Source organism: Amblyomma mixtum, chromosome 2 (assembly GCF_055824585.1).
Source record: "Amblyomma mixtum isolate Tamu chromosome 2, ASM5582458v1, whole genome shotgun sequence".
In the NCBI taxonomy this organism is placed as follows: Eukaryota; Metazoa; Arthropoda; class Arachnida; order Ixodida; family Ixodidae; genus Amblyomma; species Amblyomma mixtum.
Window position 1 is genome coordinate 173,619,799 of NC_143013.1, and position 13,532 is coordinate 173,633,330.

Here is a 13,532-nt window from a genome sequence, read left to right on the forward strand (position 1 = left end):
TCGCGGAGCATTCTTACTCTACAAAATTAATTCTTCTCTGTCCGTCAAGAGCCAGCTTGACGTTTTAGTTGCTTAATCAACTATCCAAATAAATGGTTCACTGCAGAAGAAGCTAATTCGCTGCAGGGTGGACTGACCTGCTCTCTCTTGGTTGCCTTATCCCTGCAGACCGCTTCCTCGTCGGCACTGCAGAAAGCTTCAGTGTGAGTGGCACCTTCACAACTGCTGCAAGGCTGCAATGGCACTTTCTGAACTTCGCTGTTCACCAGGACACCATACAGGCTCGCGTTCAGAGAGAAATCGATGCTGCAGTCGGTCAGCATAGATCTCCAACGTGGGAGGACCGAAAGCAAATGCCCTTCACTCTGGCGTGCATCTGGGAAATGGAACGCTGGAAGCCCACAGCCAATATTGGAGGCGCGAGACAGTAAGTCTACATCAACTGTAAAGAAAAGGATGCCAGGTGCACCGTACCTGCCAGACTATCACTCACGCAAGGAACTTAAAACCAGCAGAAGGAAAGTGAATTTCCAAGTACCGTTATACTAACCGTGCCCACTTATGTGAATGCTCAAATTTTTCTTGAGCTATTCGAGTGGTCACAAATGCACGCGCCAGCCGCAAGGCGTCCTTACATCGTAACCCCCCGCGCTTGTTAGAAACCCGGCGGACCAAGCGGCCCACCTGGTCCCCACCTGACGGAGTTTGCAAATGTTGTTTCGGACCGTCTGTCTTGATGCATAAAGCGCCCCAGTACCCGGACTTCGATATTTTCAGGGATTGGACCTTTCTCAAGAGACAATGAAATTTTGGCTGTGCACTTTGGTGAGGGGCGTATGTGCACAAATTCAGACTTTTGGGGGGAGCATTGGAGGCCGCAGCGGCGAGCATAACGGTCCACTATGGTCGCCGCCACCTGCAGGTTGGCCTCAATGTCTCCAAAAGAACCCCGTGTGGCCCACAGGCTGATGTCACTGGCGTGCAGCGCATGCTGCACACCGGCGACAGCGCCCAGCTGGGCCGGTAGGTGCATCATAGCCAGATTGAATAACAGGGGAGAGAGCACCGCGCCCTGTGGTGTACCCCTGGTTCCTAAATGAAAAGGGCCATGTTCCTTATCCTGGATTCGAATGTAACACTGTTTGTCGGTGAAAAATTGCCGAATGTATTGAAAAGCGTTGCTGCCGCAGTTAGTTTGAAAGAGGTGGGTGAGAATGATCTCGTGGGTAACGTTGTCGAATGTTCCCTTCGACAACGTTATTCGAAGGCGAGTACGACCTTGTCATTGTGAGGGCATTCGACGGGGTCGAGGGCAGCCCGATTGAGTTGTAGCAGGACATCCTGTACCGATCTGCGTGGGCGAAACCCGAACATGGTGTCTGAAAAAAGGTGTTCGGATTCCATGAACTCGGACAACCTGTCGTGTACCATCGTCTCGATGAGTTTGGCCTCACAGAAAGTCAGAGAAATGGGGCGGAGGTTGTCCATGTCGATGGCCTTGCCAGCTTTAGGGAAGAAGGTGTCCAGGGCGGTCTTCCAGTCGATGGGGAGTGGCACTTCCAAAGCCAGACTGTGTTAATGTAATTCAATGAAGAGAGGTATGCCGGGTCGGGGAGGTTGTCCAACAATTTGACTAATTTCGTCCCGACCCGGAGCGGTGCCCATTTCATTTTCGCCAGGGCCGCCCTCAGGTCATGGAGCTGGAACGGTTGATTCAACTCAACGTTCTCAGAGCCTGCATAAGAGTACGCCGGCCCGCGGGGGTCCTGGATAGCGCACGAGTATTGGTCCCGGAGCTTGCGCGCCAACTGAGTTGTGTTGCCCTGAAAGCTGTGTATCGCTCTTTGGAGGTGTTTTTGAGTTTCCGTGCGATATTTGCGTTGGGTCAATTAGGGCGCGAAAGAGTCGCCACGTGTTCCGGCTTGACATCTGCCGCGCGGTCGCATTGCATCGGGCCACCCAGTCGGAAACGGCGAGTTGGGCCGCATACTCAGCCGCTCGTTGAGTGACCTCGGCGGTGCGAGCTTTAAGTTTCCGGTTGTGCTTTTACCGGCGCCACCGACGGACGAGGCAATGCCGGGCCTCCCAGAGGTGGAGCAGGTGGTTGTCCACATCCGAGACCGCCTCTGAGAGCTGAATTTGAGTTTCAGAGGAGCAAAGGCCAGAGACCAATTGTTCTGACCAAGTCTGGTAGCCTTGCTCATGTATGGGTGTGACAGCGTTATAATTTTGCCTGAACTTGGTCCAATCTGGGAGTCGGGCTTGTGTTGTTGGTCGCGCGAAATAATGGGTCCTAATCGTAGTGTTCGGGAGGCAGTGGTCGCTGCCGAGGATTTCCTCGGTGTGGACCCAGTCTGTATACTGCATGTTGCGGGTGAATGTCAAGTCCGGGCTTGCATCCCTAGTCACAGAGTTGCCTATACGAGTTGGGTGGACTGGGTCAGTGTGAAGAGTGAGGCCCAGCGTTGACGCAAGCTCCGCCAACTTGCGTCCCCGCTTCTCTTCACGGCAGTAACCCCACATCCGAGAGGGAGCGTTGAAATCGCCCACGATCAGGAGAGGGTCCCGACCCGCAACTCTCAGCGCGCGGCTGAAGAGGTCCGCGAATGATACATTCGGCAATTTCGAATTGCAGTATACATTGAGTATGTGTAACGGTGGGTACTGCTTGCGCAGTGGGAGGAGGGTCACCATTACATAGGAGTATCCAAGTTGCATGTCTAAGTCGACCTGGTTGGCTGTATAATTTCTATGGACGCATAGACGAGGGGTCCTGCTGGAACGTCGCATAATTTGTTAGTGTGGCGCCTTTCCCAGGCTTTTGGAGGGCAACCACGGCTGGCAAATACTGAAAGGTTGAAAGGAAAAGCCGGAGGTCGGCCCGCTTGGAACGGGACCGGAGCCCCCGGCAGTTCCACTGAGTAATCGTAATAGAGGAATCTGATTTGGAAAGGGTGGAGCGCGTACACCAAGGGTGTCCCGCCATGCTCAGATTTAGTGGAGAGAGGTGGAAGTGAGGCTGCTCCCGAGCCAGATACCAGGGGCTGAAGCTCAGCACCTAGAAGGGGGCAGCTGTCTTCGTCATCGTCGAGGTCATTTACTCGGCGGGGCAATCTGGGGGGCCGACCAGGTACGTCCTTAATGGGACCGGCTCTGCGAGAAAGGCGGGGGTTAGTCGCGACGTGTTGAGTGATCATAGAGGGGTTAGCCTCCATGACAATAGCGATGAGGCGTTTCATCGCTGTCTCCAACAGGGTGCCAAATTTAGCATTAAGACGGGCTTCGAGTTCGGCTTGGGAAGGTTCCAGAGCCGGCGTCGCCGCCGTCTCGCTCTCCATAGTCTCCGCGTCGGGAGTACAAGGGGAAGGGGGAGTTGTTTTAGCCTCTAAGGCTTCAATTTTCGCAAGTAGCATCTCGTTCTGTGCCCAGAGAGAAGCTACAAGGTTGTGGAGCTCAGCGTCAGCCGCCGAGCGAGGGGGAGAGGAGAGGGGGTGGGAGGAGGAGGGAGGAGGAGGCAACCCTGCCTGAACCGCTCAGCTGTTTGCCATTTTTGAAGGCGTTCACTCTAAGAACTGATACTCTCTATGATAGAGTATACCGGCTACTGCACTCTCTTTAGCAGCAGTTTACTCCGCCTAAATTCCCTAAGGAGTGAAACGCCTCCTTCGGTAAAGAGTAAAACAGCGAGCGCACTCCCTCTAGGTCCTGAGGGAGTTGGAGGTTGTTTATTTTCTTAGCTCTTGTACTGCAGCGGAGCCATATATATAGTGACCTGTGACTCGCATCTCATGCAAACTAGTGATAAGCAAAAACAAACAAACAAGAAAGTGTCATGTTCTCCGCCCACAGAGCCAGACCTTGTATATAACCGATACGTGCAGTGTACACTTTGGAGATTATTGCGTTGCATTCATACAGCATGTTTGATTTGATTTCGATGGAATTTACGTCCCAAAGCGACTGCACTGACATCGCGACATCCCAAAGCGAAGTGCATTAAAATCGCGCAGTGCATGAGGCTTTGGCGTTTCGCTTTCATCGAAATGCGACCGCCGCGGGGTTCTGAATAGTCTATACCATTCAGCGAAGTCATGCACTTCCGTAGAATGCGTTTAAGAAGACACTGTCATGGTAACGGTCGCAATTTATCCTAAACATTAGTTTATTGCTGTGTGAATATATTTTATGTCCTTGGGAACCGCCATTCACATTTTGCAACATCTATTTCAGCACAACAACCTCCGAGGAAAAGCGGTTCGCAGAAACGAGCGATGCTTCTGTTAAAGGAAAACACTTCTGTCAGATCCCGTAAACCTTCGCGGTCGACGGCGAAACATTAGTCTAAACACTTTATATGGCATTCCTACTACGGTATGAATGATCGACGAGTGCTCTAGGGAAGGTACACATCATTTTAATACGAATAATAGTGCATCAGGACACCAGTTAACTCGTTCGCGAAGGGCTAGTCAACGTACCGTGCACCATGAAATTGCTGTCGAGTAAAGATTTAGCGTGGCGTTGTGGCGTTCAGATGTTGCCTTTACTGTTTCATCATTTACTGAGCTGTGCCAACTCTAACCAGCCAGCGATCTACCAATTTAGAGAACAGAACTCGCGACATATACGCACGAAACTGCCGCTGAACTCAAAATGTTAGCGTATATAACTACTGAAAAGCATTACAACTCGTCCCAAGTATAGGCTTTATAGGAGAGGTAGCGCACTCGGCTCGCAATGCAGAGTTTCCCGGCTCGAATCCTCCCTCCGGCGCAGCTTTTTTTTTCCCCAGCCATTCGTAATAAAAGAGTGTTTCTACTCCTTCAGAGGGAGTGTGCGTAGCAGGAGTGCGGCGACTCTGGAAAGAGGAGTGAAATATGGGACAAGCGTATACTCCATCGAAAGGAGTTCACCGCACTCCTTTAGTTCTTAGAGTGTTGGCCCAGGAACCGGCCGCACCGTTCTTGTCTTGGGAGCGGGCTTGCTTCTCCTGGCCGCCGTGTGGGGGCGGTGGTGGCACTTGACAGCGACTCCCGGGTTTAATGTGTGCGAAGGATATTGTACTGTTAGCATATAGCCAGGAAGCTTTACAAACTTTGGTTAATTGTTGTGGAGACAAAAGGAGACGCTCTAGGATTCAGTTTTAGCTCAACTAAGTCAGGTGTGTTGATTTTTAATGATACAACTGACCAGGTGCTTACAATACAAGGCCACGAAATACCCAAAGTGGCCGAATACAAATACCTCGCGATATGGCTAAACGAAGGGCAGATATACAAGGAAAAGCATGAACAGGCTCTTAGGGCAAAAAGACGAAGAGATGCCTGGATAATGAAACACAGGGCATTATGGGGGTACAACAAATTTGAATTACTGAGAGGTATTTGGAAAGGAATAATGGTGCCGGGGCTTACTGTCGGCAATGCGGTTATGTGCTTAAGGGCAGAAGTTCAGTCGAAATTAGACGTAAATCAGAGGGCTGTTGGAAGATTAGCACTAGATGCCCATGGCAAAACCACAAACGAGGCAGTACAAGGGGATAGGGGCTGGGCATCGTTCGAAGCACGGGAAGCTAAGAGTAAAATTCGATATGAAGAACGCCTGAGGAAATTGGACTATAACATGTGGGCAGCTAACGTATTTAAGTACTTATATAGAATGAGCGTTGACTCACAGTGGCGGAAAAGAACTAGAAAACTAACCAGTAAGTATGCCGGTCATGAGGACGGAGAAAGAAAGAGCATTAAACGACAGCTTAAAAACACGGAAGTTAAAAACTGGATTAATTCAATGGAAAAGAAGCATAGTGTAGAACTATATCGATACTGGAAAAGGCAGATCAGGAAAGAAATTTTCTATGATAACTCAAGAGTCAGTGCCCTACTTTGTGAAGCTAGGTCAGGGTGTGTTAGAACGCGCAGCTACAAAAAGAAATTTAACGAAGATGACACATGTGCAGGGTGTGGTAGATCTATGGAAACAATTGAACACCTCATACTCAGATGTGATGGTATCCATCCGGATGTCGATGCTGGCACAGCCACTCTTCCGGAGGCCCTAGGGTTTAAAGATGACAATGGTCACGTAAATAAATCTGCAGTGGAAGTTAGCAAAAAGCGATTGGAGGATTGGCGGCTGAAAAGCTGAGATGTGGCATAAGGTTAGAATTGTAGGAAATCGTAGGTAAAGATGATGGCGAATCTTAATGAGAATTGCCAACACATTAATAAAAAAAAAGTAAAGAAAGAAAACCTGAGCATGGTGGCAATTGCCACCACCCCGTTTCAAAGGGGGCACTCCTATCCATCCATCCATCCAGCCAGCCAGCTCTTGACGTCCTTCCCGCTAGTGGGCGTAAGTCGTTTTGAGCCGGTGACGTCTCCGCAATGTGTTGAAGCATATCGCTGCCGACGCTGCCGGGGTGACGTGGCTGCCTGCCCGTCACGCTGGTTTTCCCGCCCTTAGGGGCGGCTGACGATATTTTGCAGTTCTGTCCTGCAAGTTCGTGGCATGGCCACCACCACAAACCGCACACTTGGGCATACACTCGTGAGGGGCCTGCTGTCGCTCTTCTATGGGTGCCTACTGTCCACACAGGCCACACTTGTATTGAGTTGGGTTTGGGCAAGAGTCGGCCCGATGGCTTGAGCTAGCGTATACTGGTGAAGCGAAAGATTCTAGAGCACATAAGTAACGGCAGTGGCGTTCAAGACTTTTTAATTTATAATAGCAGATAGGCCTACGTGAAAATCGAAAATTATAAACGGATTAATTTTGCTCATGATTATTGCTTAACTTTGTGAGAAATTGCGGCTCTTCGTTGAAAACACTCAAGATTCAAAGCAGAAGTGACCGAGAATTGCTTGTACTTATTACAGATCGGCATTGTCACTTAGTAAGGTTATAATTTAAATTTTGTTACAAATAGTTCCTAAAAAATGTCTGATAAAAAAACTGATTACAGCGATCAAGAATGTTTTCTCAGCAACATGTTTCTGGAGGGTTTTGCCTCAATACAGATTGAAAGGTAATAAATAGCAAGTAGTCATGTACTGCATACACATCTTATTGATATAGTGGTTATTTAGTCAATTTCTGGTTATTATTCTCGCGTATTTTTTAAAAGCTGAATATACTGAGTTCAATTTGTAACAAGCGTGTCTTGGCTAATTTGTTGTTTGTGAGAGACATGTCCCGATTTAGTGTCAGCGTCAAGCGAAAATCAAGACTCACTCTTTTTATAACGAATATGTAAAATGATAATGATTGTAAACGTAAAATGCACTAGAATAAAATCTGCACAAGTCGATCTTGGCAGGGTGCTTCGTTGTTTTTAACTAAAACTGCCTGTATGTAGATCTGTGGCTTCTCCTTGCCTGTCAGATTCTATTCGAAGAAGTTCTGCTCCATAACTATGGCCTCATTCTGTATCCGTCACTCTGGTTTGGCTCAAGAGGACATTCGTGCCATTTTTTTTTGTTCTAGCTTGAGAAATAAAATCTTCAACATCTTTACCTCCCCGCTCTTGTTGTTCACAGAGCCAGCAAGGACCTCATAGTAGACGGCTTCTTTATTCCCAAGGGGACGGTCATTTTTTTCAACCTGTGGGCCGTGCTCAATGATCCATCACACTGGAATGAGCCGCAAAGGTTTGACCCGAGTCGATATTTCAACAACGATGAGTCTATGGTGCCCAAAAAACCGCAGAGCTTCATTCCTTTCTCAATAGGTAGGTACCGATGATGTTCCGGCTGCTTCTTCGTGCGAAAAGATGAATACCAGTTGCTTGTATGTGGTTGTAAAATTGTAGCTTGAACGTTGTCCCCGAGTCTTAAACAGCTTATTAGTTGAGAGGCGGAAATATTTCTTCTGTCTGCTTGACGCGGGTTAAGATTGTTTGACAATGAGAATGGTACCACTATTATAAAGCAAGCATATGAAGCAGCCAATATTTCACATCTTCGCTGTGGAGAGCAACGAGTGCTTTATATTAAGGAGAGCGTAGATACCTGCCACAGTGTCTCAGATGATTGTTCTACATATCTATTGCGTGATACGCAAATGACTCAACACATATTGAACATGTTTGGTTGCGGGGCAGCATTGGAGGCATTCTCGGCGTCAACAAACGAGGGAGGAACAACTCGGCTAACGTAAACAACAGACGCGAGCGCCCGAAATAATCGACACAGATGCCAGCGCATACTACAGCAAAAAGAACTTATAGGAAACTGCAGTGGTGGCTTTCGGCGAGCAGTGAACACGAACGCACGTGAACAGGGCCAAACGCACACCACACCCGAAGAGGACGAAGGGAGCGTGAGCAAGGAACGGTCACATGACAGGTCTGTAATCCGCCCATGGAGGAAAAAAATGGCTTCAGATGAGCTAAGGTTAGGCTTGAATATTTCGAAGCGAAAAGCTGCGGTGATGCTCGTGGTTTAGATTATGGTTACACTTACAGTTACACTTAGGGCAGGGGTTCTCAAACTTTTTGGCTTGGAGGAACCCCAAAAGCCTTCAATAAGTTCCAGGGAACCCCCCCCCCCCACCCCCCCACCCCGCTTTCACTTACCAGCAATGTTGTGGAGTGCATTTTTGCAAAGAGCATTTGCAAAAGTTAAATGTTTATTGCACCGATTAATACAAATACTAATGTGATGGGTGGTACTGCTTCCCTTTTGAGAGCAAGTCAAAGCGTGGCTCAGCAGCACTCAGAGCCAGTCTCATATCAGCTGCCGGGTCAGGGCCAGTGAGGGTTCTCGCGGAACACAAAAAGACAGCCCGCGGAACCCAGTTTGAGAACCCCTGACTTAGGGTATAGCTTTCTGGCTTTTCCGAAACTTATTGTCTTAGCTATGCAAAGTTTGTACGGAGGCGGAGGAGGAGACGCGTGTGTAGTGAATATTGTGCTGTCTTAAACAGTTGCTTTAGAGACGTACTGTGGTGTCCATTCCTTTCGGGTGTACACCAAGATATGAGATACAGGCATTTGCTTTCTTTAAAAGCAATTTTCATTTCATTTCATGTTCCTTAAGGCCCTTACGGCGCGGTTCGTGTATCCACCGAGATATGAGAGAGACAGGCGTCGTTTCCTTCCCTTAAAACCAATTTTCTTTTCATTTTCGTTCTCTTAGGGCGCGGTTGGGGTGTCCACCGAGATATGAGTGTTTCCTGGCGCACTTTTTGCCTTTAATTTGATTTTTATTTGTGATATTTTATTTCTGACCTGTCTGTTTTATTTTTGTTTCTGTCAGCGGCGGTGGCGTCGACGGCGGCCACCTGCACCGTGCGTGACGTCACTCGGTTTCGCGCATGCGCAGAAGTGGCAAATCTGGGCTCCAGCTCACGCGAATCGCGATGTTGACTAGCCTGGTGAAGCTTTTCGCTTCAAAAACTGCTGAGGGAGCGTCCGGCGAGACTTGTGATGCTAGTCATAAAGAGTAAAAACTATAGTAAAAAGACAGTCGGTCACCCGTTTACGCCACGTGATATCGTGCGGTAATATCTAGCTCCGTTGCGCGCGCGCATGTGCAGTGTAGCGCGGCAAACTGACTGTAGATTAACCTCCTTGCTATAAACACGCGCGCCACGAGCCGCGCAGACTTTATAAAATGTACCAGAACCAAAACAGAAAGGACTGACTGGAAGAGCGAAAAACGAGGGAAGGAGCGGCTTCATGAGCACTTGGCTTGCGAAGGCTGGCCGCTTGGCATCGCGCTCCCTCCTCAGTTTTTTTTTCCTCTATGAATCCGCCCTCACCGACTCTCGCCAAGCGCGCTAGGATCCGCTTCTAACAGAGGTGTGAGTCCACCAAAGCCGCCATACTAGCCGCTGCTGAAAAGCGGAACCGAACGGCTGATGATCTTAACCTCACCAGGGCCGCCGCGGTGGCTCAGTGGTTATGGCGCTCGGCTGCTGACCTGAAAGACGCGGGTTCGATCCCGGCCGCGGTGGCTGAATTTCGATGGAGGCGAAATTCTAGAGGGCCGTGTTTTGTGCGATGTCAGTGTACGTTAAAGAACCCCAGGTGGTCGAAATTTCCTGAGCCCTTCACTACGGCGTCCCTCACAGCCTGAGTTGCTTTGGGACGTTAAACCGCAATAAACCACACCAAACCTTTATGCGGCTGCGTCGACTGGCTCCACATGGCGTTTTTTCTGCTATCCGTGGATTAGTCTACGATGTTGCGCGGGCGCAAGAAGCGACGTTGGCGAAGTGAAAACGCAGCAGGCGTGACGCGAACGCGTTAGCGTTTGTGAAAAACATGTCACACGAAAACGCCGTTCCTTGCTTGCCTACGAGCGTCAGGTAAGCTGATATTGTCTGAAATAGCCAGCGGCGGCATCAGCATAGCGCAACCTATTAAAGGCATAAGAGCAGCATAGCCGTTGCCGAATCAGTCTACTTCTCCACTTCGGCGGACGCGGTTGCTGCGATAACAGCCTTGTCACTCGATCATTTGCCATCGCTTACCATGAACTGCCTTCCGTCTGCATGCCGCAGCAACAGCTGACCAGCTGAAGCCAGTCGACAGGCCCTGACATGTTCTTCTTCCTGGATATGGTCAGAGCGGCCGCAGCGCACCGCGAGCGAATCCTCTCAGCTGCAGCCCTATAAATCACTTCACTGCATTCCAAATTCGCTAATTCCGTAAGGTAGCCACAAACCGCAGAGATAAAGTTGCACACGATGACGTAGACAAAACTGTGTTGTCCCTGCCACATACATCTTTCCTCTAGAATAGGCTGCGTTAAGCTATTAGCGTAACCGTTTGTGAATTTTTCTCACACGTGTCTTTGTGTTCCCTCTGCAATATGCCCGAAATTTTAGTTTACCTATATTTCCTCGATTTTTTTTCGCCAAATAATCTGCACAAAAAACTGGTTAACTCGTACCGGCCTTATGCCAGAATTTCTCTCCCTTCTTTCAGATGTCCCACCCTCACAGCTGCGTACACTCCGCAATAATTTGTTACAACAGATATTTCACGCCTAATCCTTAGTTCGTTTCGACTCAGTTTCATTGTTTATTGCGCAGTTACATGTATTTATCAGCCTAATTACTGATCTTTGATCTCTGTTCTTTGATCAGTGAACTCTTTTTCCGGTCAGCTGGAGAGAGATGTGGTTCCGTCATCTCTTTTGCATAGACAATTCGAAGCCTTCCAGCTCATTCAGTGGCTTAAAATGTACTCTGCGCCTTTTCCCACCCGTTGCATGAACGACGTCCGATTGTTGAACTCAGCGTGTAGCGACAGGCATGTCATCAGCAGGTTAACAATGACGTCCGTTCTGCCGAGCTTCAAATTTCTTGATCCTGCTGCTCTGCTGCAGTGAACATCTGATCTTCAACCGGCGTGCAACATCTTTTGTGAGAATATGGAGCATTTATTTATCTTAAATTCTGCGTCACGATGGGCTCGGATAACTCTATTTAGTGCGGTCATCGAACGTCCTTTTATGCTACATATATCTCTCGGTAACGCATTCCTTGTATAGGCATGTGGAATAGCTGACGCGTAATTTTCAAAGCCCCCCCCCCCCCCCCCCCCCCCCGTTCTCATCCCTCTTTGCCGATTTTTTTCGTCTAGTGCTCAGAACTTCTGCATCTTGTATTCCCGCGAAAATTCCGGCGTGATCTAAATATTCGCGACGGGAATCAAAATAGGGTATCAAGGTCACCGTCTCATTGCCTATGCCTGCGCCACTAGCAATGCTTTAGTAGGGGATCTTGCGTAACCTAAGGGATGTCTGCATGGCCATGATAGGGCAAAGGCAACCAGCGCCCTCTCCACGCCCACAGACCACTGCTGGAAGGTAGAGCAGCGAAGTTAGGGTGTCTAGGGATGGACGCGTACGCCCACGCTGCCTCCAGTCTTGCGGTGTAAGACTCACCTACTCTCTTTTGTTGGTGTTAGATGGCGCGCGAATGCAGTCCTGCGTAAAGTGGCTTCAGTTCTGTGACTCCCTGCGCTCTCTATATATTCGTCTGGCCGCGCAAGTGCGGGTAATACATAGAGGGAGTGCGCACCGAGCATAGTCGTCCACAGGATGCGCGGCAAAGTACAAGACAGGAAGAAAGTCAGGCAAGTTCGCACAATCTCTTCGGCGCCATTCACCGAATGTTAACAAAACGTATTCAGAGGGCTGGACTGGAAAGACTTGCAGGTACAAGTTTATTAATAGAGGACACCATGGAAATGTTCAATTCGATCATCACATCGCGTTGCTATATGACTCAAGGGAAGAATCGCAGCGCACTACTGAGGCCATAAACACTCGGGAGCGGGAAGATGGAACAAAAAATGCGAAAAAAAATAACAGTACTCTTAAACCGTCTGTGAAGGAAAAAAACACTTTACGAGACGAAGTTAGGTTATCGAACTAGTTGCGGAATACATCTTATTTAGGGCAAGCAGTTTCAGCAAGTCCATATTATACCAGATATCAGAGGAGAGTAAGTACCGGAAGGGATGCATCTGGCCCACATTCTCGGGTAATGAATGGCAGGTAAATTATATCAATGAATAGACAATAATATAACAGCAGTGAGACGCTAATGCTCACAAATGGAAAAGAAACCAGGAGGCTAATGAAAAGTTTATATTAAACTGCGGAGAATGCAAAGAGCTATGGATGGCAAAATGGTCTAATTTGTAGCGACAGGGGAGAGCTGAGTGGAATAGAGAACAAAGGCGAGTTAGGAAAGTCATTGCCGAAGCCATGAAAGGGAAATTATTATGAACACGGCATGTAGTGCGAACAAGAAATAACCGATGGGCCCTATTTTAAACAACTGGGCTGATTTCAAGATAGGTATCCGAAGCAGAGGGGCGAGAGATTCAAGAGGGCCAATCAGATTACGATGTTTGCAACGGTACATTGGGGATACATGGGCGAACAAGTTTAACAATAGATAACTGGGAGAGGTCTTTATCATTTCACCTATTTCGTCTAGTGAATATGCTCGCTTTTTTCACATTTGCAATAAAGCGTCATGCGCTGCGTTTTATTGGCTTCCAGTTTTCCTTCGTACTGCTGGTACCAATTTTTGCCATTTTGTGCAGGCCGGAGAGCGTGCCCCGGGGAGAAGTTCGCCATCAGGCAGATTTTCTTGCTTATCACGCTTGTGCTGCAAAAGTACCGCGTGGTTCTGGACCAACCATTGCAAGGGAGGATCCAGAGCTGGAACTGGACAAGCTGCAAGATGTCCGCTTCCGGTTCCTGCCCCGGAACTTCAATGATTCCTAAGGGTCATTTTTTTTTTTTTGCGTGATGGTTATCTCGACTATTTTTATTTCCTTTCATTGCTTTAGTTTCTTGGTTCTCCGCTGTCATACTGTGGTGCTCTTTTTCGGGCAAGTTTTATATGTTGACCTAACTTGTGCCAGACTCATTTGCGTCTGTGCATGAGGAAACGAGAACTATTTCATAAACTATTAGTCCAACAAAAGTATTTGTGCCAGGGCTCGCTGTTCCGGACTCACGCTTATGTTTTTTTTTTTGTTTTTGCTGAGCAGATCTATCGGG

At 48.5% G+C, this 13,532-nt stretch overlaps 1 pseudogene; it reads left to right on the forward strand.

The window, feature by feature from the left end:
• LOC149361684 (cytochrome P450 2B5-like) overlaps positions 1–13,253 on the forward strand; it is a 113,845-nt pseudogene extending 100,592 nt beyond the window's left edge.
• Positions 13,254–13,532: the final 279 nt, after the last annotated feature.